This window comes from Cupressus sempervirens, chromosome 5 (genome assembly GCF_028749045.1).
Source record: "Cupressus sempervirens isolate cs-2001-9-10 chromosome 5, ASM2874904v1, whole genome shotgun sequence".
Lineage (NCBI taxonomy): Eukaryota > Viridiplantae > Streptophyta > Pinopsida > Cupressales > Cupressaceae > Cupressus > Cupressus sempervirens.
Genome location: NC_143122.1, coordinates 206,282,939 through 206,306,218, shown reverse-complemented (window position 1 = coordinate 206,306,218; position 23,280 = coordinate 206,282,939).

Here is a 23,280-nt window from a genome sequence, read left to right as displayed (position 1 = left end):
CAAGAGTAGGGACATCCTTCAGTGCCCTTAATATTTTGCTATGCCTATCTAGAAGTGCAAGCACACATGGAGATTTTTCTAGTAGCAACAAAATCAAATTTGATGAAGACAAGAAGATTGAAGAAGGTATAACACTTCTTATGAGAGGAGAAAAATATTGTAAGAATATTTTTAAATGTTGGACATGTAATGATTTTGGTCATTATGCATCTAAATTTCCTAAAAAGGGAAAAAGTATAAGGAAAAGTTTAAACCTAGGAGATATAGGAATTGTTTCAATACTAATGAAGATGAAGAATCTAATGAAAGATATCAGAATGAAAGTGATGATGAATTAAGATTTATGGCTATTAAGGAAGATGCTCTTCATAGAGCAACTAGAGAAGAAAAAGATCTAGTTTACCAAGTTGAAAAGAAATTAGATTGGGTTTAATTGATATTGATTTTCCAAATCACATTGCTTGTGATATGAATAAGTTTGTTGAGCATATGTGAAAGATCATGGTCAACCAAACTATGCTCTTAAGTGACAATAAAAAATTAGCAAATCAGGATTATGTCAAATTGACATGCAATTTCAACTTGTTATAGACTTTATATCAAAAAGTTGAGATAAAATAATCTCTAAGAAATTGAACTTATTTTCTAAACTACTAGGCCTTATCTAAAAAAAATTAAAAATTAATTGGTGAAACTTATGAATTTTAATGTAATAGTACAAAAATTTTAGGACAAAAATAAGAAGTAGATGTATGTCTGACCACATTAATCAAAATCAAATGATAATATTTTCTAATGCTAATTTTTTTTTTAATATTATAGATATAAGAAATAGACTAATTTTTGGATGTGACACATATTTTTCAATATTTTATTCTAAATAAATTGTTAATTATGAGTTTCCTACTATAGTATTTTTGGAATTAAAAACTCTCATGTCTGACCACTTTAAGTAATTCAAAATCATGCAAAAAAAATTTTTTTATTTTTTTCCACTATAGTAGAAGAAGCATAGAATTTGATATTGCATCTTTTGGATTTCAAAAATGTTGTACCATTTGAAAAGTTACTATTATTTTTTAATCATTTTGTCAAGCAACAATTTTTATATAGCTTCATTAGAAAATAAGCAATAATTACTTACTAAACTTGTAATTTGACAAGCATTATATTTATGGAGATCTAAGAACATTCTTAAGAAACCCTTTTCATTTCATCAAATTTGGATTAAAATAAAGTTGTCAACTACATGACTGAAGTAAAAACACACAAGATTAGGTATTAATTTTTCAATTTTGTGTCAAGATGGGTAGAAAAAAATTGGAGGTGCACTATGATCCTACACATACCCTTAAACTCAAGAACTATGATGAAGGTATTGTTAGAATTGGTAATAATGAAATGTGTCATATTCTAGGGACTAGATCCATTACTTTCAATGGAAATACTAACACTAACAATGTTTATTTTGTTGATTGATTGAAGCATAATTTATTAAGTGTTGGATGGATGGTGGAAAAGGGAGATCAATTGGAGTTCATAGAAAAGACTCACATTGTCAAAAATAAGGATTGTAAGATGATTGGAACTAGAATAGGTCCAATGGTAATGTATTTTAGTTGAATCCTACTGAAATGAAATATTTGGTTATGAAAGTTGATAATAATTGGTTATCGTATATTAGATCCTTTCATATAAAATTTAATAATACTGTGAAAGTTAGTAGCACATTTGCAGTTAGAGACTTGCCTAAGACAAAAAAATCCTACTAATGTTGTTTGTAAAGAGTGCATTTTAGCTAAGCAGAAGAAAGTATCTTTTCCTAGTGAGAATTTCACTATGACTGAGAAGCTAGAAATTGTTCACATAGATTTGAGTGGTCTTATAAGAAATAGAGGATTCTATAGGGAAAATTATTTCATGATTTTTGTTTATGATTTCACTAGGATAATGTGAGTATTATTTATTAAAGAGAATTCTAAAGCTTTTGATGATTTAAATACATATATAAGAATAGAGTTGAGAATAAATTTGGTGTTAAGATTAAGTGTTTGAGATCAGATAGAGGAGGATAATTCACCTCTAGATATTTTAACATGTTTTGTGAAGAGAATGTAATCAAAAGACAATTATCTTCACCCAAGACTCTTGAAAAAAATAGGATTGCAAAAGGAAGGAACGGATTAGTTTCTAAAGAAATAAGATCAATGTTGTTCAAGAATGATGTATCCAGGACATTTTGGAGAGATGCAATAAATACAACAATGTACATTAGGAATAGAGTAAAAATTAGAAAGGTATGAGGTAAAACCCTTATTAATTATGGTTTGGTCATTCACCATCACTGAGGTATTTTATAATATTTGGAAGCAAATGTTACATTAAGAGAGATTTTGATGTTGGTAAGTTTGATGGACAAGAAGTGATCAAGTTATGTTTCTTGGCTATTCAATAAAAGGTAAGGCATTGAGATGTTTTAACCATAGAACCAAGACTATAGTTAAATGCACAAATGTAAAGGTTGATAAAAAATTTGGTACTAAAGAAAGTAGGGTAGATTATAATTATGATGAAGAAGAAGATAATTCTAAAATTGTTAGGAAGGATGTTGATGTTTTCTTTGAGACTAACAATGATCTACATAATGAAGTGTTATATGTTAAGAAAATAGGAGAACAAAGGTCTAAACAAAGAGATGAGATAAGAGTTGATTTTGCAACTCTTACTTCTAATAGGAACATGACAAAGAATCAACCTCTAGAGTAGATATTTAGAAGCAAAGGCAAAGGTGTGATGATAAGAAACATAGTTTGTGAGCAATTATGTCTTATTTCTCAAGTTGAACCTAAGAGTGCAAATGAAGCATGTAAGGATGATCATTGGATTAAATAAATAAAGGAAGAATTGGATTAGATTATGAATAATGAGATATGGGAGTTAGCTCCTAGACTCAAAGACAAGAATGTGATAGGAACCAAACGAGTATTCAAAAATAAGATTAATGAGCAAGTTGAGGTTGTGAGAAACAAGGATAGACTTGTTTGGAAATGTTACTTACATAAAGAAAGCATAGACTATGAGGAGACTTATGTTCCTGTATCCAAAATGAAATCATTAAGAATGTTCTTGGCTTATTCAGCAAATAAGAAGTTCAATGTATATCAAATGGATGTTAAATTAGCTTTCCTAAATGGAGAACTAGAAAAAGAGTTATATATTGAGAAACTTGAAGGATTCACTCTACAACAAGAATAAAAAATTGTATGTAGACTAAAGAAAGCCCTATATGGTCTATAGAAAGGATCGATAAGTATTTGACAATAGTTATATTTGTTAAAGGTCTTACATATGGTAATTCGTAGTTAAGAGAAATTGATAATGGTTTATTTATCATAGTAATATTCATTGATGACTTAATATTTGGAGGTAATGATGAGGAAAGTGATGAGTTAACTGAAGAGATGAAGAATGATTTTGAAATGAGTATGATAGGAGAAATGAAATTTTTGTTAGGATTACAGATTAATACAAAAAAATGATGGTATTTTCATTTCATAAACCATGTACTTGGAAGACTTATTAAAGAGATCTAGAATAGAGAGTTGTAAGCCTATTGGTACACCTATGATAACTAGTCATAAGTGATTTATCAATGATGGGACACCTAAATTTGAGAAAATGAAATATAGATCAATGAATGGAGGATTGTAATATTTGACTCACACCAAACCAGATATAACATAAATAGTTGGGATTGTAGATATATTTCAAGCCAACCCTAAAGAGTAACATTATGCAACAGTAAAGAGGATATTTAGATATTTGACAAGAACATTTGATTATGGAATGTGGTATGATAGATCAAATGATTTCACTTTATATGCATATACTAATATGGATTGGGCAGATAGTATGGATGACACAAAGAGCACTAGTGGTGGAACATTCTTTCTTGGAGGAAGATTGGTTTATTTGTTAAGAGAGAAATATGATTTCATTTCATAGAGTATAATAGAGGAAGAGTATATAGTAGCAGAAAATAACTATAATCAAGTTATGTGGATGAAGTAGATGTTGAAGGATATTGAGATTGACTTTACAAAACCTATTATCATATATTTTGATAACAAAAGTACAATAAGTATGTCTAAAAATCTTGTATTGCATTCTAAGACTAAGCATATATCCATTAAGTATCATGTCTTGAGAGAAAAGGAAACAAAAAAGGAGATTAGATTGGAGTATGTGATCAATAAAGATCAAATTAAAGATATCTTTATGAAGGCCTTACCTAAAGATATATTTGAGTTTCTTGAGAGGTATGCTTCAAGTTATACCTAGCTTACTTCAAAGTAGATGATGCACAAAGTGCATCAGTCTAGTGGTACAGAGCACTAGTGTTAAACTAGACTAAATGATGATGCTTCTTGTATGGGGGGGGGGTATTTGTGGAGAGTTGATTTGTTGAGGACTCTTGGTATTTTGTATTGAAAATTGTATTTGGAAACTTTAGTTGGTTGAAGAGTTGGAACAAGTATATTAATAATTGGCATATTGACATGATGAGGCTTTTGTCATTGATGTCAATGGGGGAGAATATCCATGAAAAACACCTCCTAAGTATTCATTAGGGAAATTTTGAAAGATTCATGTAAGAAAGAAGAAGCAATATCTCTATGGGTGACATATGTATGGTTAGTTTTTTATTATGAACAACTATTTCTGATCCTAAGAAGATAAAAAATAGAGCATTGTCCTAGAGGATTTTAGATTTTATTGATGAAGGCAATTTGAGATGATAAGAATAGCAACAACAACAACTAAGTAATAGTTTGGTATTCTTGGAACTTATATGTTTTTCATCTATATTGTCATCAATACCAAAGGAGAAGATTGTTAACATGAATTTTGATGATACTACATTGGGGGAGTATCCTAATCATTGAAGAGTATTGACATCTTGCATTCATGACTATATTTGTCATTGTTGTCAACATAGCAGTAAGTCTATGAAGATTGCCAGAGTAGTAGAAGAAGATCTTAATGGTACATACAATTGTTTGATTTTCTAGTGATGTAAAACTAGAGACATGTTCTAGATTATGTTATAATTATTTCATTAAGTGCACATTATGTACAAGTTGAAGATGTACGGAAATTGTGCCTGATTTGGTGAGAGAAGTATAGATATAGAGTACTTGAGAATAATGTTATGGTGTTTGTTTGATATTTTTCATCTAAGATGCAATGAGAAAATGTGTAGTCATCTAATGAAAAAAGATAATCTATTGATGACATTAGCTTCTATGCAAGCCCTAGTATCACATGTGTGAGATGTTGTATAGACTATGAGCCAAATGTGCTAATGTAATTATACTTAATTAATTATCTTATTATAATTATTTGAGAAAGCCTCAATACCAACTCAAAGAATTATTTTGAAGATGTAGTATAAAGGAAAGATGTTTTCCTTATTTGTAAGTAGTATGTGAAGTATTTTACCAAGTGTGAAAAGGAGCAAAGTGTTTATTGAATGCATGTAAGTAATCCAAGGGATTATTGGATGTGATTTTTGTGCTCTAGTTACAATATCTAAAGGAGCAGAAGTTTGGTTGATAGGATAGAGATAAAGGAAGAAAGGACATTTCATTTCTATTATTATGCAAGGAATAATTTAGAGATCATTTGGATTGTGGCTTCATTGATCTTAACATTGATGTTGTTTGGGTAATGGGTCTAGCTACCTTCTACAACTCCTAACAAGGTTAGTACAACTCCTAGCAGAGTTGGAATCTCCTAAAAAGGATTCAAAGTCTCCTAAGAGGGACTAATATATATTGAATGTTATTATATACACCTATCAAGATCCATACTCTAACAAGGAATATTTATATTATTACATCATCCTATGTGTACCATCCTCGCCAAGGTTTTTCCTCTGATCAAGGGTTTTCCTAGTTAACACATTTGATGTTAATTGTGTATGAGTATCTTGTTGTGGATAATTATTTTAATTATCATATGGTTAAAGTTTAATAAGGTTGATATTTGTGATATTAGTTTGATAACTAACTCACCCCCCATAGTTATATTGGTGGACTATATATTCTAAGAAGGCTAACCCTAACGAAGGAGGGATAACGGTTCCAACTCATGCAAATAAAATGGTACAAACATAGCATCTTGGAGCACAAGTGATGCCTAGTCAATTCATTCCATTAATAATGGTCCCACTATAATAGGTACCAACTCTACTAACTCTAGTGATAACATTTACCCAGCTTATGAACCTTCAAATGTTTCTTTCTTTAAGAAAAAGACAACACCATCCACCGAGACATAAAATAATATCACAACTCAGAAAGATCAAATGAAAAAGACCATGTACCATATGAACAATGAGATAATGCATCTAAGGTTATCACAAGGATAGAAAAATGATTTCTAAAGAATAAATGTGACCCATTACAACAATAACTATGGTCAAAATTACAACAAAAATTTCAACATAAATAATAATGCAGGGAATAATTTTAACCCAACAGATTGTATCATTAGTTTTTAATGACATAATCAATAATGGAATACCCATCGAAACAATGCAAGTATCTCAAAATGAAACAATAATAATGCTTAGTTTTTTTAGATTAATCGAGTAGATGCTAGTCAAAGAATATCTAATGATGGTGGCTCAAATTTCAATGGAAATCAATAATTGAACTAGAATTCAAACTGCACTAACAATGAGTCTCATATTCAATTCAATGTCATTTTTGGCATCTTATAATTCTCCACAAAATATTGAAATCGGAGATAATGTCAATCAAGAATTTTTCTTTTCATTCAGCCAATAATTAGATCCAAAACTAGAAAAGATCTTCTTTTTGGAATGATATCTAGAATATCCACAACTTACGTAATCAAGGGTAACCCATGACTAATGGAATTCCCCTTGGATTATAGCCAATTCCTCTAGACTTAAAAGAAAATAATAATCAAACACCTACAAGAGAACCCTATTTTGGATAAAAAATTTAGAATCAAGGAAATATACCTACAATACTATAGAATCTTGCCTGGTCAACTAAAAAATATAGTGTCATTTAAGAGTTAAAAAATAGCAATGCCAATATCTCCAAGTTTCATATAATACAAAGGTTTCCTAGTTAAAGAGAAGCATTGCTGAAAACTCTTGCTAATACAAAGAAAACACCTATGGGCCCTCATAAAATGGTATTTCCATAGATTAACATCTTTGAGGAGATTCCCACTATGTATAAGGACAAGGCCTAAGTGCCTCCCTTCTTTCTTAGTCTCATAACGTTTGGAAGCAATCTTCATATAATTTGTCTCATATATTTAGGAAGTTCTTGGAATGTCATGCAAATTTTGATATCTTAGAAGTTGGGAATCACCCCACAACCCATGAATTGAATAATGATTCAACTTGAAAAAATATAAGTGAAGGTCATAGAAGTATTGAAAAATGTTCACATATAGTTGACTATAGATCCAAAAATCCATGATATCGAAGACTTAAATGTAGTGTAAATTCCAAAAATATATGAACTTTTACTTAGTAGAGAATGGACCTAGTGCCAAAGAAGATTGTACTCAATTGACTTCACCCAACTATGGCTTCCTTGGAAGGGACTAAACAACCAAATTAAAATAGATGTCAGGCCAAAACTAAAGTCAATGGTCATAGAGTAAAATGCTCTGATAGAAGTAGCATTTACTTAGGCTCTTACATGTTAAGGGATCCTGACATAACTTTAGTCAAAAAAATTGACAATCTAGATGCAAAACCACTGAACCCTAACCCATAGAAAGAAATCATAACTCAATTCATAGATATCATGGTTGAAAATTTGCATTAATTGTTGATATATGATTGAAAGTAACATTTGAGCAAGAGAACTGTTGAAGTGTTTTCAATCTTTTTTTTGTCACTAATGTCAAACCTGCTACATGTTGGTAAGACAATTTCTTAAATGTTTCAAGAACTATAACTTAGTTGATCGACGAGGAGAATTTGATTAACAACATGTAACAAAAGTACCTAGAGTAGAGGTTGAGTTATGATTATGTATTGAAGTGCAAGAATTAGTTAAAATAGTGATAACATAATGTATTGATGATCTACTTTGAGGTTATAAAATGATTGGCTACACTTAGAAAGTTAAGAAGAATAGGGTTGGAAAAAGTTCATTTGCTAAGCTTGACCAAGTTGATAGAAGGTGCAGAGCAAAGTTAGTGCAAGAAAAGTAAAAGATAGTTAGAGTCAAGTGAGAGCAATTTTTATTAGATACTGAGTAAACTAGTGGGTGCTAAGAAAAGTTACTGCAAGCCAAGAAAAATGTTAGTTGAAGCCAAGTAAATGAAAATTTCTAATGGATTTCGAGAAAGTTAGTAGGTGCCAAGCACTATAGTTGATGCTGAGTGATTTTTAGTTGATACCAAGCACCGATAAAATCTAGTTGATGCCAGATAATACAATATGAGTTGAGCATCAGTAACTTGATAATGTCAATCTACTGCATTATGAAAAAGATCAAAGATTCCATAATTAAAAGCCAACAAGTTTGATTTATTGGAACTTGTAAATCATGAGGAAGACAAGATTGATGAGTTGGAGGCATAAAATCTTATGTAAACCATTTTAGAGGCAAATTCAAATGGATTGTAGGTGAAGTTTCTAGAGAAGACAAGATATGGGGTAGATACATTCTATCCTACCTAATCTATCAAAAACCTTAAAATTTTGAGATGGATAATGAGTAGAAAAAGAGTTACAATTTTCTTACGGATGTTTGGTCATGAAGAAATTTTGGATAGAGGTTAGAGATTTTTGGATGTGAAAATCTAACAAGGAGGAAGAAGAGGGTTTACTTCATCAAGTGACCCAAGACAAGAAGTCTATAATGGTGAGCTATAAAAGAAGGCTAGATGAAGATGACTACTTGACGAGTGAACAAGCTATCAAAACTACAAAGATTAGAATCCAAGTAGAGTTGAGGACTAGATAGTAATCTATAATTTGCAAGTAAGGTTGTAAGTTTTATCAAATCAAAATCTCTACTATTACTTTCTAACAATTGTATCAAATTAGGGTAAGTCCTTTGGAGTAAGGTTGACTTAACAATCATTGGAAAATCCTTTAATAGGGTGGCATTCCAAGTGAATGGCCTAAAGTCCTCTAACAAGGCTCACTTTTAATAGGGTGATTGAAATCCCTTAACCGAGTCACATTTAATAGTGTGTATTGTAACCTTTAATAGGGTTTTCCTTTAACAAGGCATCACTTCAGAAGAATAAAAAAGGAGTATTGTGTTTCTGGTGGTTTTTCCCAAATTGGGTTTCCATGTTAAATCATTATGTTAAGTGTATTGATCAATATGTTGTGTTTTATGCTTTATACTTCTCCATGTTAATGTTACAGTAACATATAAGTTTTGGATAATGCACAATGAATGCATGCATGATTAAGAAATTTTTGTGGATTCACTGAATTGTGAAAAGTTTTATTTTCTACATCTAGACCTTGAATAATTGATTCACCCCCCCCCCCCCCCCCCCCCCTCATTTATTCTAAAAGAATTCCAACAATTAATATCAGAGCATGGTTTCTTAAGAGGATTAGTTTTAAGGTACTAAAAGCATAAAGATCAAGATGTCAAAAAGAGAGGTACCCAAGATAAACAAGGATAACTTTTTTGCATGGAAAAGTTTGATGAAGCTATACCTTGGAGGACTTGGAGATTATGTAAAAAACTACATTTTAGTAGAATGTGTTAATCTAGTAGGAGCCCTAACTACTAAAGATTTGAAGAAGAAGAAATAACACAATCAGATAGTGTTGGAGATTGCCTTTGCTCTAAGATATGTTGAGTTTGATAATATCAAAGACCTTAAAAGTAAAAAGTAGATGTGGGATGCCCTAGCCACCATCTATGGAGGAGGTAAAAATGTTTAAAGAGCTAAGTTAGAGAGCCTCAGAGGTAAGTTTGATGACATGAGAATGGAAGGTAAAAACATTACTCAATATGTTGCTACAATAAAAGAAGTTGTTAGTGCAATAAAAGGTGTAACTAGTAAAATAGATGATGACACTATGCTAAGTAAAGTCTTGAGAATGTTGTTGCTTATGTATGCCATTAGATTTTCTACAATCCAAGAGTTAAGAGGTATGCAAAGAAATGATCTAACCCTTGAAGGACTATTAGGAAGACTCACTACTTTTGAGTTATCTAATTTTGACAACTACAGACCACAAAGCATTGAATCGGCTTTCAAAGAAAAATTGTTAGTGAAGGATTTTGAGGAGGTAAAGCTAAAGAAGAAGAAAAGAAAGATAAAGTATGCATCCAAGGATAGTAGAACAGATGAGGAAGACAATGAGTAGTTGGAAGCATTACTGGCCAGAAGATTTCAAAAAGGAAAAGATAAATTCAAAGGTAAGCTACCTATCATTTGTTTTAATTGCAATGAAGTTGGTCATATTGCGAAAAGATGTACATAGAAGAAGAACTTTAGAGAAGGGAACAAGAATAAAAATAAAAGAGAAGATGATGAAAGAGACTATAGAGATAAAGGCAAGAAGTCATGCTACATTGCTAATGAAAACAAATCTGATGAAAATAATGATGAAGTAGTATATGTTGCAATAAAGGATGAATCAGATGAGGATGAGGCTATTGCACTTATAACTTATGTGAACAAGAATGGCAAATGGATCATTGATAATGGATGCTCACATCACATGACTAGAGACAAAATTAAGTTAATCACCTTAACCTATTATGATAGAAATGGTGTAAGATTTGGTAATGATGCACGATGTTTGATAAAAGGAAAAGGATCCATCAAACTCACAGACAAGATTTCATGTGGTAATTCTTATGATGTTGAAGGATTAAATTAAAACTTGTTAAGTGTGTCACAATTGAATAACTTAGAGTGCAAAGTTGAATTCGAGAACAAATCAGCCAAGATATATGATACAAATGCAAACTTGATTGGAAAAGGAGATCAAACTAGAAGTAATCTACTCTATTTGGATATAGAAGATGCTACTTTTATTATTGCAAAATTTGATAACATATGGATTTGGAACAAGAGATTATTTCATGTGAACTTTGATAATTTGATTAGTATTAGTGACATGAAAAGAGTTAGAGGTTTTCCTAAGTTGAAGAAACTAGAAAATATAATGTGCAAACAATGTCAGCTAGGCAAAATGAAAAAGTCAAGATTGAAAAGTAAAGCATATACCTCTAAGGAAATACTTGAAAATTTTCATACTGACTTGTGTGGACCTATTGAAGTGCAAAGCTACAAAGGAGACATGTATATAATGTTTCTTGTTGATGGTTACTCTAGGATGATGATAATCATGTTTCTAAAACAAAATTAGATGTTTTCCAAATGTTTAAATGGTACTTGGAAAGAGTTGACAAAGAGACAAGTAAGATCTTGACATGCTTGAGATTAGATAGAGGAGGTGAATTCACTTCACATGAGTTTGAGATGTTCTACAATGATGGAGGAATTAAGAGAGAAATCAACACCTAGGACCCCTCCACAAATTGGAATTGTTGAAAGAAGAAATAGGTCTATAATGGACTATGCCAGAACAATCATGATGGAGAAAAATGTTTCTCTGAAATACTAGAGAGAAGCTATAAGCACTGTTGTATACACCTCGAACTATGTACAAGTAAAAAAAGGTACTCCCTCAACACCTTTTGAACTATGGTACACTCAGCCACCTAATGTGAAATATTTTAAGGTGTTTGGAAGAAAATTCTATATTGTTAAAGATGTTAGGAGTCAAAAGTTTGATGCAAAGAGTGAAGACGGTATATTCCTTGGTTACTTCATAAGAAGTAAAGCTTACAACTATTTAATTACTAAAACTAACAAAATTGTGGAAAGTGCACATGTGAATTTTGATGAGTTTACAGAAGCACATGAAGCTAAACTGAAAAAAGAACCAAAACCTTACAAGATATTTGTATACTATTATGAAGGAATGCCTATTGAAGAATATGCAACAAATCATGCAACAAGACAACAAAAAGTTTTAACAACTATCGAGTCACATCCTATGAATGTTGAGTTGCATTCAGATGTTGAGCTGTAGAATGAGGAGAAATGCACAATCTAACTCTAAGATATGCATACATGAAAGAGATGTTGAAATACCTAACAAAGATTCACATAGTGATACTAAAGCTAAGAGATAGAATGCAACCGCAAGAACCAAGCATAGACTATCCAAATATGTCAAGAGACACCATCCTATAGATCAAATCATTGGAGACAAAGATGCAAGGCCAATGACGAAAAATAGTTTAAGAAGTGAATCATTTTTGTTAAGCATGAAGGAACCTAAGATAGTGACAGATGTATTCAAATATGATGATTGGTACAAGGCTATGGAAGAAGAAATACAATAAATAGAAAAGAACAAGACTTGGATCCTAGTTCCTAGACCAAAAGACAAAAATGTAATTAGCACAAAAGCAGTATTTAGGAACAAGTTAGATGAGAATGGTGAAGTGACAAGAAACAAATAAAGACTAGTCTGTAAAGGATATGCACAAGAAGAAGGAATTGGCTATGGTGAAACATTTGCCCCTATTTCAAGAATGGAAGGAGTGAGAATTCTACTTTGTTATGCTACATATAAAGGTTTCAAAGTTTATCAGATGGATGTTAAGTCTACATTTCTAAATGGGATATTAGAAGAAGAGGTCTACATAGAACAACCCGAAGGACTTGTGGATAAAGACAATAAGAAAATCATATCTAGCTTGGACAGAGTTTTGTATGGATTAAAATAAGCACCAAGAGCATGGTATGAGAGACTTCATACTTATCTTGTTAATATTGGATTTGAAAGGATAGATGATAAAAGCAATTTGTACATGAAAATAGATAAAGAAAAAGGTATACTATTATCTAAAATATTTGTTGATGACATAATATTTGGAGGACAAGATGCTTTGTGTAAAGATTTTGAAAATTAGAGGAAGTAGGAATTTGAAATGTCAATATTTGGTGAGATCAAATTCTTTGTGGGATTACATGTCTATCAAATGAAGTATGGTGTATATATCACTCGGTCAAAATATGTCAAGGAGATATTAAAGACATTTGAAATTGAGGATTCAAAACTAGTAAGTACACCTATGGTAACAACACTCAAGCTATCAAAGAATGATGATTCAACTAAGGTCAATCAAACATTAAGCAAATCTATGATTGGAAAATTACAATATGTAGTACACTGTAGACCTGATATTGCATTAGTTGTGGGGATAGTGCTAGATTCCTTGCTAACCCTAGAGAGAATCATTTGATGGTTGTGAAAGGAATGGAAGAGTATCATTTATACTATAAGAAGAATGAAAAGTTTGAACTCAAAACCTACATTGATGCTGATTCAACTGGAAATATTGATGATAGAAGAAGAACTAGTGGAGGAGCATTTTTCTTAGGTAAAAGACTTGTTACATGGACAAGAAAGAAGTAGAATTGTACTTCTCAATCTATTACTAAAGCAGAGTATATTGTTGCTGCTATTAACTATGCAAACATTGTATGGATCAAATAGCTACTAAAGGGAATGAAGGAAGAGATCACTAAACTAGTGACACTTTATTGTGATAATATAGGTAATACATACAAAGACAAAGCTCATTGCACTAAAGTATCATTATGTAAGGGAGTTGGGTCAAGACAAAGAGGTCAAGATGGAATATATCGACACAAAGGAGAAAATTGTCGATATCTTCACCAAAGCATTACCTAAGGATGCTTATGAGTATCTGAGAGGTAAATTAGAGGTGATACCCCTGCTAAAGGCTATGTAAAAGATAGAGGTAGTACCCTACATCAAACAAGATGATATTCATTTCATACACATTGATGCAATGGATCTTACTTTAGGAAATTGCCTAAAGTAATTAGACTTCAACTCATTCACAAGAAAGGTGATAGAGGGAGAAAAATTAAAGAACCTATAAAAGTCTATGTCTTCATATATCATGATGAAAGATGTTGAGTATGTGTCTTTGGCATTGTTGTCAAAGAGGGAGAATGTACAATAAACCAATCAAGTGCATACTGATCAAGAGGGAGATAATCCAAGCAAAAAATCAAGGGAGAAAGTACATTAAACTTATCAGTGTACAAAAGAGGAATAGTGAAGTGAAAGAACATCATCAAAAGATTAGAAGAAAGAAAGAAGGAAAAAGTATAAAACAATTAGGGGAAGGATTAGAACAAAAGGAGATATTTTGATATTCTATTGATCCATGGAAGAAGAGAAGTAGAGAATGTTGTATTTTGTAACCTAAGAGGGAGTTTATGATAGACGAAGAAGTTTTATTCATAAACTTTCTTTTTGGTATTGCGTTACTATTTTAACCTAGTTAGTTTGATAGAACAAGGTGTTAATCATTTGTTTCAGTACTTGATTAGTTTGGTTTGCCATCAATGCCAAAGAGGGAAATAATTGATATATGATTGAAAGGATCATTTGAGTAAGAGAATTGTTGAAGAAGTGTTCTCAATCATTTTTTTGTCACTGATGTCAAACCTACTACATGTTTGTAAGATGTTTACTTATATGTTTCAAGCACTATCACTTAGTTGATTGATGAGGAGGATTTGATCAACAAGATGTAACAAAAGTACCTAGAGGGAAGGTTGAGTTATGATTGTTTTTTGAAGTGTAAGAATAAGTCAAGATAGTGATAACATATTGTATTGATGATCTACTTTGAGGTTACAAAATGATTGGCTACACTTAGAAAGTTAATAAGAATAAGGTTGGACAAAGTTCATTTGCTGAGCTTGACCAAGTTGATAGAAGGTGCAAAGAAAAGTTAGTGCAAGCTAAGAAAAGAGATAGTTGCAATTGAGTAAGAAATTTCTAGTAGATGCCGACTAAACTAGTGGGTGACAAGAAAAGTTAGTGCAAGCTGAGCAAAAAGTTAGTTGAAGCCAAGTAAAAGAAATTTTTTAGTGGATACAAAGCAAGTCAATAGGTGTCAAGAAAAATAGTTGATGCTAAGTGATTTTCAGTTGATTTTGAGCACCAATAAAATTTAGTTGATGTTGAGTAAGACAATATGTGCCGACCATTAGTAAATTGATAATGCAGAGCTGCTACATTATGAAAAAGAAGGAAGATTCACTAGTTAAAAGCTAACAAGTTTATTTTCTTGGAACTTGTAAATTAGGAGGAATATATGATTGATGAGTTAGAGGCATAGAATATTATCTAAACTATTTTGGAGGCAAATTCAAATGGATTCTAGGAGAAGTTTCTAGAGAATACAAGATAGGGGATAGATACATTGTACCCTACCTAATTTATCAAAAACCCTACAATTTTGAGATGGATAATGAGTGAGGAAAGAGTTATAATTTCCTATATGTAGGGATGTCTAGTCATGAAGCAATGTTGGATAGAGGTTAGAGAGTTTTGGATGTGAAAATATAACAAGGAGGAAGAAGAGGGTTTGCTTCATCAAGTGACCCAAGAGAAGAAGTCTACAATGGAAAGATAAGCAAGAAGCTAGATGAGGATGAATGCTTGAAGGGTGAACAAGTTGTTAGAACTACAAAGACTGGAAGCCAAGCAGAGTTGAGGATAGAATAGTGATCTGTAATTTGCAAGTAAGGTTGTAAGTTGTATCAGATTAAAATTTCTATTGTTACTTTCTAACAATTTTATTAGATTAGGGTAAATCCTTTGGTGTAAGGTTGACTTAATAGTCATTGGAAAATCCTTTAATAGGGTGGCATTCCAAGTGAATGGCCTAAAGTCCTCTAATAAGGCTCACTTTTAATAGGGTGATTGAAATCCCTTAACTAGGTCACATTTAATAGTGTGTATTCTAACCCTTAATAGGGTTGGCCTTTAATAGGGCATCACTTCAGAAGAGTGAACAAGGAGTAGAATGTTATTGGTGGTTCTTCCCAAATTGAGTTTCCATGTTAAATCATTGTGTCAAGTGTGCTTATGGATATGTTGTGTTTTATGCTTTATACTTATGCATGTTAATGTTATAGTAAAATACCAGTTTTGGTTAACACAAAATGAATGCATGCATGATTAAGAAAGTTTTATGGGTTTACTGAATTGTGAAAATTTTTATTTTGTACATCTGGACCTTCAATAACTAATTTACCCCCCCTAGTTATTCTAAAAGAATTCCAACAATAATTAGGGGAAGAATAAGATCCAAACATCTTTCTCCTTCCAAGATTTTTTTAGGCTTCACAAAGTAAGTCATTCGTAATTTGAATGTTCAGACTATCGAGAAGAATTTTCTTAGGTACTAACTCAAATAAAACACTCTATAACTAATTAAATCATGACTAAAATAACTAAATATGATTCAATTCATTTATGCATGTATGAGGTCATGAATAATGAAGAGGAGTTGAAAGAAGATATAAATGTGTCATATAGTGACACATTTTTAGGTGGAAGAGATTTATGTTCTCCTCCATGAGGGATGATTAAAGTTCTTAGAAGAAGACAACTTGTGAAAGGTCTAGGATAGACCTTATTCATTATTTGACCTAAACCAGAAGTTGATAAAGTCACAAATTTGATTTGGAAAATTGAAGATGGATAAAACAAATGAACCATCCCTATATCAAAGGTAAATAATAGTAACTCATCAAGCCCAACACATGAATGAACGCAATGGGTCTCGAAGAAATAGTCCTTCAAAGTCCAAGTAAAATAAAAGCTTTAGATAAATAAGCATAACTCAAGGAAACCAATATGGACATGTAGTTTTGATGGTTCCAAAGGTAAATTAGGAGTCAAATAAAGTATTAAACTAATTAATCCAAAAGGTAGGTCTTTTTACATTGCATATCATTTACAATTCATATGTACTAACAATGTTGTTGAATATGAAGCCTTGATACACAAACTTCTCTTCACATTAGAAAAGGATTGAAAAGCTCTCATAGTTGAAGAAGACTCGTAGTTGGTGATTTGATAGGTCAAATCAATCTATTCTTATAGAGATAGGAGACTAGTTTCTTACTGAAAGAGATTTTGGGAATTGATGGAAGATTTTAAAGACCTAAACATAAGATGTATTCCAAGAAGAAGAGATTTAGTAGGTAATAATATTACTATTGGTTTGCTCATTTATTCTATATAATATTACTAAATTTTAGGGTCTTCCAAGATGATCACCATATTCTTGAGTTAGTTATGTGCAATAGTTTGTTCAAAGGACAATATATTGGTGATACACGTAATGAAAAACTTGAAGAAGATGAACTCAAAGATGAAGATGGGACCATAATTTTAAAAATGAATACTATTCCTATGGGAATATTGGTGGAGTTGGAACATATCTTTGACCAAGATGAGTTATCACATATAAGAGAACTTTTGAAGAAAATGGAATCAATGAATGTGACTCTTATAATTTAGGTACAAAAGATGACCCTAAGTTGGTAAGAATTGGGAAGGCATGTAATTGCCAAGAACAAGAAAGTATGCTCTAATTACTCACAAAATAAAAAGATGTATTGCATGGAATTATGAAGAACTCAAGACATATGATCCCAAAATCATCACTCATGATATTCCATTAAATTTTGATGCTAATCCTTTTCATCAAAGACAAAGACTAGTAAACAATGTTATCAAACTACTAATAATGCAAGAGACCTATAAACTACTTGATGTCAAGATTATCTTTCTAATTTGACATTCCAAATGGGTCTCCAATTTGGTACCTATAATGAAAAAGAGTGGAGAGACTTTCCTTTGTGTAGACTATTTTGAATCAAGCATCCCATAATGATAACTACCCTTTACCTTAATGTGATGAAGTATTGTAGGTTGTAAATAGGTCTAAGATGATGACTTTTCTATATTGATATTTAGAATATAATCAAGTAATGGTAGATGATGAAGATAGATTAAAGACATCATTCACAAAAAAATAGATATCATTTTCATGTAGAAGGATTCCATTTGGATTAATAAATGCAAGAGCTAAATTTCAAAGGGTAGTGGATGATGCATTTAATGGATTAATAAACAAATTCATATTTATTTATGTGGATCATTTAATAGTATTTTCAAAAGAAAGGAGTACAATATATCTCTTAACCCGTTTGGGATTACTAAAGGGAAGTTACTAGGCCACATCATTTCTAAAGTTGGTATTTTAATTCATTCTCAATGGATAGAAGAAATTATGAAGTTATCACCTCCACATAGTCACAAGTAGCTTAAATCTTTCTTTGGGAAGATCAATTTTATACACAAGTTCATTACTGGATTTGCTAAGATAGCTTGTCCTCTCAATGGTTTTCTAAAGAAAGGAGTGAGCATTTATAGGGTTTCTAGAGTAAAAAATTGTTTTGAAGATATCAAATTGGTCATTTGCACTGCTTGGTGCTTGTTAGTCTTGATTATGAGTTACATTAAAAAATATATTCTTTTTATTTCAAACACTCATGTGCAAGAGTCCTCATGGAAAGTAAAGATAAAGAAGATTAGAGATCTATCACATTAATTATTTTCCCACTAAAGAAGGTTGAATTTAAATATCCTAATCTTGACAAACAATCATTCTTCCTAATAAAGGTAGTCGATGAATTTTACCACTACATACTCAGTAGTTAAGTATATGATATTGTGATAAATCATATTGTCAAATCAATGTTGGTGCAGAATGAGTTAGGTAAAACATGAGGGAAATGGATGGCCATAATACAAGAATTAAATTTATAAATTCAACCAATGAAGCTAGTGAGAGGACAACATGATTAATCTCCATGATAGCTTACAATGAATAACATATCAATGGTGTCTCAAGTAAATACTAATGAAGGAATAATCACATATATTTGGTACCAAGATATTGTATTTTACCTTTTGTAAAGTCAATACCCTCAATGGATGAATAGTTCCCAATACAAAGGTTGAAAATAAAATTAGATTCCTACGTGTTTCAAGAGATAAAACTCTACAAGATAAACTATGAAGCAATTTACTTGAAATATTTAGCACGTGAACTAGCTAGAGCAGTACTGAAACAGTGTCATGATAATATGTCATGGAAATGGATCAATAGATGCTATGAGCTATCAAATTATAAAATTAGGCTACTTTCGGCTTACTATTTTTAAATACACATTTGAACATGTACATTTCTGTCACACCTATCAAACAAGTGCCAACTAGGAAAGAAACTCAACTATGCCATTACAACTAGTATTTGAGATATGTACCTTTGAAAAGTGGGGGCTAGATTTTATCAAGCCTCTAAACCAACCATCCTTGAAATGACATATGTTTTTCCTCACTATTACATATTTTTGCACACGATGGATTAAAGTTGAAACTTTCAGAAATTGTATAGTAAAAGTGGTCACTGACTTCTTAGAAGAACACATTATGATTGGGTTTGGAATACTAGTTTTCCTAGTGTGTGATAAAATGTCATATTTTGCATCTATTTTCCTTACTAATGGGGATTAGACAATCAATTCACAATAAAATTCTCATTCAAGTATTATTCCCAAGGGAAGGGCATGGTTGAGTCCACTAACAAAAATATGATTACTATCATAAAACATTTTCTCACTGAGAATCAAAAAGATTGGTATGCCCAATAAAAATATGCACTATGGACGCACAGAATCAAGATAAAAAATTCTTTGGGAGCACCTCCATATCTATTAGTCTATGGCAAGGAACTAGAATTCCCAATTAATCTCAAAATTCAAATATTGAAATTCATGATAGGATATACTAAGGATGCTGAAAGGATCCAAATTTGATTGATGAATCTCTTGGAATTGGATGGGAAGAGGATAAAATTTTTAGAACATATGTAAAAACATTAAGATCTCATAAAATGTTGGTTCGATAAGAGAGCCATGATCAAATCTTTTAGAATCTTAGACCTTGTTCTCCAGTAAGATAAGGCAAAGAAAAAACTAGGTAGTTGTACCAAGTTTCAATTCTTGTACATTAGTCCTTATGAGATTGTTGAGATTCTAGAGGAAAATATTTTTAGTCTAAGTACTTTACAAGGGGAATGGGTCTTATTACTAGTCTATTGGCATTTTTTAAGACATTGTTTCAAAGCCTAATATAGAAAATCTATCACAAAAAAAATGTGCATTTGCTTTATGCATGTGTTTTTGTTTTCATTTTAGTCTGGGGTCTAGGTGTAATCAAGATGTCTTCTTGATGAATAACCAATACCATCCCATTTAGTTTCAATTTAAGGGAAGAGGTATTTCTTTGTCAAAACATTTAGATTACTCTATTTCTTATTTGAATTGAAAAATTTGTATGACAGGTAGTCATAAAGGACTTCATTCCTTAATGTTAGAATCTAAGATTGATCACTTTCAACCCTTTGAAAATTTAAAATATTGACCATCTAGGTTATCCTCAAATCTAGGGTTGCAATAGCAAGGGATAATTTTGTTGGTGTTTGAAAATGCTAGAGGGTTTTCAATTATCCAAATGATAATATGACACATCTAGGGGCAACTAACTCCCATTTTCAACATGCCATTTTAGACATCGAGCCAACTATAAGGCATGACCATTCTTCTACTTCAGGCTCTACTAAACCTAGGTGGGTAGACCTTAAATTCAATTGATACTATACTAGTGCAAAAACATATCCCTAAATCTATTAAGTGGATGAAAACCCTTATATCTCCTAATGACTTATGAAATGACATTGATCTACAATAGCTAAATGTAGATCTATGAATCTCAGAAGCTAAGTGAGGGCATTACATTTAGGTCCTTCAACATGAAAGGGTAAAACACATTTTTTTAACAATGTTGAATTCATCAAAACCTCAGATATGTAGTAGTAAGACCTAATGATCCTATAAACTGATCAGTGCCTTAACCATTGGACAAATCTATGAATCCAAAACACACATATGGATATCTGGTACCTATTTGTATCTTTAGATATCTTATCTATCTATTCAACTTGTAAATAGATATCAATGTTTACCTTAAACCTCATTCTTACATGATATCCCCATCAGTAACCTCACAATACTATTGATTTCCCCGAAGCATTTATGTAATCCTTTGAGTCAGAGGCAACAATGAAATAACATACAACATTAAGGGAGTACAACTACAACCTAAGCTCTATGTCAAAGATTGTATAACATTGAAAATTAGTTGATAAAGGAGACAAGATTCAACTGAAACTCAATCATCTACTGCTCTTTGCATTTATTTCCTTGAAACTAATACAGTCATATGCATGAAAGAGAAAACATGGAAATACCTAACAGATTTGAAGTATCTATATTAACCTTCCTAATGTTTTTCATACAAGAGAGAAAGTGTTGAAAGAATGGTTTCATAGTAAAACACTAGAACCCTACTGGTATTACCTAGAGAAAACTATCAACAACCTTGCAAAGAATGAAAGATAGAGAGATATAGGAGAAGATGAATTCCTAGATCTGATCTTTGCCTAACACGTGTCCACTTGGAATTCAATCTTCTGCAATTGAACAACTTTTTTCTCCCTTCTTCCATTCTGATATGATTTGGTTTCATCATTTTTCTATTACTAATTTGCCAATATCATTTTTTGATGATGAAAACCTATGAGTAATCCAAAATATCAGATAACTTCATGAAGAACTTGGTAAAATTTGAGTTGTACTAAGTAAATGTGAGCAAAGTGAACTCCAACTGCATTCTTACCAAGTTTAACTAATCTTCTAACTGGATTTTCAATTTTTACCAATTCCATTGAGAAGGCCCCAAATTTCACATTTCTAGCTATAATTCAAACTAGAGAGTACCTATGCAAAAATGAACTCCATAATCAAAAATTTTGTTTTCTCACAATTTTGGCAATATATAATATCGCATATTTTACCTTCTAGAAACCCATTAAATCTCAATTTGAAAAATGCCCTTCTAGCAAGCAACTTAGGTCTAAAACTTTCAAAAATTTAAATTAACTCTAAAGTTTGACTTTAGAATAAGACCTTGTTTCAATTTAAAAGACCTGACGTGCACCCATTTTGCAAGAAATAATTAAAAATTAATTTCCTGACATGTCTAAATTTTTATTTGTACTTAGATCTCGATTCAAACTTGGTTTGACCAGCCTGATGAAATGTGTCATGATCTAATTGGTATTCTATTCTGCCACCTCACTATTCAATCTCACTACATTGTTGGTCCTACTTAGCACCACATTAACACACCATCTCATGGTTGCTATGTCGCTATGTTAACTGGCAAGAAACTTCCTCTTAGCAACATAACGACAACCCTTCGATCTACCATGTGGCATGATCTGGTGCATCTAAAATATCTACTCACCACATCATAGTCTACCTTGGAACTCATGTGACGTGGTACCTTATGATTGGTTCAGAGCTCCACATCATTGCTTAGTCATGCTACCGATTGCCACTTGGCTCCACATGTCATTGCCACCTCAGCATTGCTACCTCACTATGGTAACTTCCTTGCATCTTTTGTTTGGTGAGATAACGACATCCACTTGATCATCCATGTGGCACAATCTTAGCCTCCATTGCCACATCACATAGACACAGGACCCATGACCATCTTTGCTATATTTTTGAAAATTTGTCGCTATGGAGAAACGTTGTCATTTTTCGATGGTGACATATCACCTTTCCAAATTTTGCAAATTTTCTAGTGGGCTTCTTGCTAATGTCATCCTGGTTAGTATGCAAGTTCATTTGGTAAAAAATTGTCTTTTTTGTCACACCAGTCAACCATCCATGACAGGTCCCTCTTGCACACCATCACTACTAATGGCCTTGTGTCTTTTAAGACACATATGGTTTGTGCTAGGCAGTATTTGAACCCTATATAATCATTCCAAATTATGAATGTGGGATATTTGGATGCAATGATTCTCATTTTCTTTCTCCTATGTGTCATGTTGGAGTACTATCTCTTCAATGCATGGGCGGTTCTGCTCATGACTTGCTCCCTTTCTTTGAAATGTACAACTTGTCATGGATCTCCTGCAGACCATAGGTACCTTTCTTCCTAATCTGGCTCCCCTCTAATGTGTGTGAGATTTGCTTCAGTGACATGGGTGCTCATTCTTTTAATGTTGTCTCTCTACCTCCTTTGATGCATAGGGTATGCTCTTTTCCATGCATGAGCTCTCATTGATTAATGTAGGGGCTTTCTTCCTCTTTTACATGTGTGGAGCATCTTTT